The sequence below is a fragment of the Frieseomelitta varia genome, unplaced genomic scaffold, assembly GCF_011392965.1.
Source record: "Frieseomelitta varia isolate USP_RPSP 00005682 unplaced genomic scaffold, Fvar_1.2 scaffold_331, whole genome shotgun sequence".
Taxonomy (NCBI): Eukaryota; Metazoa; Arthropoda; class Insecta; order Hymenoptera; family Apidae; genus Frieseomelitta; species Frieseomelitta varia.
In genome coordinates, this window is record NW_025110070.1 from 311,849 (window position 1) to 315,149 (window position 3,301).

A 3,301-nucleotide genomic window follows, 5' to 3' on the forward strand; every position below is an offset into this window, starting at 1 on the left:
ATAAATTTATTATTTATTTAGCTGAGTTATATTTAAATACACTTAAAACTGAGAAAATATTGCAATTTTGGAGCAAAAAATACTCAACGTGCGTGGCACGTCATTCCAGCGCAAGAGGATAACCACTTGGCAACTGATTGCGGACCATAACGAGTGACCAAATCGTATACAATAATTCGTCTCCTTTTTGCATTCAGCGATATATCACTGGATAAAAATTACTAAGAAATAATAAATTTGTTATTTATTTTGCTGAGTTATACTTAAAACTAAGAAAATATTGCTATTTCGGAGCAAAAAAATTTTCAACGTGCGCGGCATGTTATTCCAGCGCAAGAGGTTAACCACTTGGCAACTGATTACGGACCATAACGAGTGACCAAACCGTATACAACAATTCGTCGCTTTCTTTTTGCATTCATCGATATATCACTGGATAAAGATTACTGAGAAATAATAAATTTATTATTTATTTAGCCGAGTTATATTTAAATACACTTAAAACTGAGAAAATATTGCAATTTTGGAGCGAAAAATTTTCAACGTGCATGGCACCTCGTTCCAGCACAAGAGATTAATATACACGGCCGCGTAAAAAGGAAATCCGCGGGTGTTTTCTTTCTATCCGAAACGACGAGCCCAAGAGGGATGTTATTAACGTTAAAAGCCCCGTTGCAAATGAAGCTCGACGGCGGGCACGAGCTGCTTGCGGAGGAACTACGACGAGCTGTCGATAGTTATCTTCCAGGGAATTGCAACGAAACTTTCCCGCGCTCTGAGACACTGAGAAAACTTTTGTGAATCGACTTCCATCTCTCTTTCTCTCTCTGTCTGCTTTTCTTCTTTTTTTTTTTTAAGGAGAGACGGGAGCAAGTGTCGAACCATGCAGACCAAGCATCGGATATTCAAAATTCCCGTGGAAAAATTGTCAAACTGAACCGACGGATCGTTGATCGCTGGTCATCATGCATGCGACGCGCGTTGAATTTTTACGCGACGACTGAGAAAGTTTGATCAAGTCGCAAGGATGTTTTGTTCGTTTCGCGCGGCGGCTCGAGCCCGTCGCTATCGACAGCGACGATTTAGATTTTACAGGGGAAGTTGACGGTAATAACGGGACGATCTATATTCCTTGTTCGAAAAACGGTCGTACAGGAAATCTTTTATAATATTGGAGAAGTGGAAAATTACTAGCGAAACTGTACAAGATACAGAAAAAAAGATCCGTGTTTTTTTTCTGTGTGTTCTGCAATACGTCGCGAGGCGACGAAATATTCCCAAAAAATTAGAAAAAAATTTATTTTGCAAAATTTTACAAGAATTGCTTCGTCAAGTCGACAGAGTTCGTCGCATTAAAAATTATCCACTAAATAAAATAAATTAATTTCCTATAGAATATTTTCAGTTCCACTTAGAATTGCCTTCTTTTAACACGATCTCTTAGCCAAAAGATTATGGCAATCAAAATGACAATAAGAACAATAGGAATGAAAACATTCATCGTCCCGGTTAATTTGTCGAATTATATTTTGTTAACAAAGCTATCGCGACAAAAGCGATTATGAATCATTGTTTTAGCATGCCCGGTTACTCATCGAGTCGATCGGACTGCGTCGCGTTTAAAGTTCCTGAATATTTCCGGGCGTTGGATATTTCGTGAAAGATTCATTTAGCAGATACCATACGTCAAGCGGAGAATGCATGTATGCACGCCGAAGTGGCTGACCTGCGTGCACGAGATTCGATCTGGTGGAATTTTCAAAAGTGAGGTCTAACGGTGTTAGGTCAGGTCATGTCGCTCGAAAAAACACGCCTATATTCGTCTTACTTTTAGCTATCTATACACCGGTAAAAATCGAGCTAAAAACGATAGGAAACCTTTGAAAGAAACTAAATTTATTCTGGAACACAGTAGCTCCTGAAATAATTCGACCACTTGCTAAAGATCGTGAGACATTAACGTTAAAAATAATCTGACCCTTAAACGGCCGATCTGTAAAATAATCTTGTCAATGTTGAAAATTATTTGTTATGAAACGAAATTTATTCTGATATAACAATAGTTCCTGAAATAATTTGATTACTTGCTAAAAATCGATCATCATTCTGATCCTTAAACGTTGATTTGTGAACAATTTAATCGATATACGTATCAATATTGAAGATTATTTATGAAACTAAATTTATTTCGAGTAATTCCTAAAATAATTTAATCATTTGCTAAAGATAGTGAAACGTTAACATTGAAAATACTCTGATCCTTCAACGATTGATTCATGAAACAATTTAATCGATATACGTATATCAATATTGAAGATTATTTATTATGAAACTAAATTTATTCTGACAGAACAATAATTTGATCACTTGCCAACGATCGTGAGAAATCAACATTAAAAATTCTGAAACGGTTGATTTAATAATTTAATCGATTGGTAGTAACAATTATCTCGATATTGAAAATTGATTAATGGAAGAACCTGATCACTGATTAACCTATTGATGTCTAACGATATTCGTAACTTTTACGATACTAATAATACCGATTTAACAGTGACGATCGCTCACCGGCGATAATGAGACATTAATTTCCGACAAGCGAAGTGACTCACAGTCTACAAATTGCAACGAAAGCGTTTAATTGGCGCCTTCTCTATTCGCCCCAATCTCCATTCACGCTTCTCCAGAACTCTAAACACCTGGAACATAATGGAACTTATTGTTCCCGGCGAAACCAATTATACCGACTCGTAATTTCAAGCTAGGCAGGTATACATATATATATATATATATATATCGCGTGAAGCAACTTGGAAAATCAAGTTCATTGCAAACATGATTGCTAATGCCACGCCAACTGCGCCGGATTCAATTTATCTCCGGCGATTATACTTTTCAATGACGTAACCCGCCTAGTCGTCAACTTCTAGCTAGCCAGGATTTCACGGGCAGAGAGAAAGAGAGAGAGAGAAAGAGAGAGAGAGAGAGAGAGAGAGAGAGAGAGAGAGAGAGAGATGAAGACGCGTCGGTACGTTCATTTGAGTAACAATAAGAGAGATTGTATCATTCGGCGAGGAGTAAACAGACGTAGAAAGTCGAAGAAACTTGGTAAATTACAGGGACGATTGCGGAAGTGAAACGACAGCAGATTGAAACGGAGATTATTTATCGAGTTTGCTTCTACGCGTACAGTAGAAGTTTCTTAGTTCTCGTGGTTCGTGGTTTCACCGTTAAGAGCGTGTTTCCCCTATAGAAATATTTTTATCGTGTTTTCACACGTTGAAGTTTTTCTGAAAAAAAA

The 3,301-nt window shown here is 37.3% G+C and overlaps 1 protein-coding gene across 7 annotated transcripts in view; it reads right to left on the reverse strand.

The window, feature by feature from the left end:
- Positions 1–3,301, reverse strand: part of LOC122530185 (protein tweety) — a 60,772-nt gene that overhangs the window by 35,130 nt on the left and 22,341 nt on the right. The window lies entirely within an intron of this gene.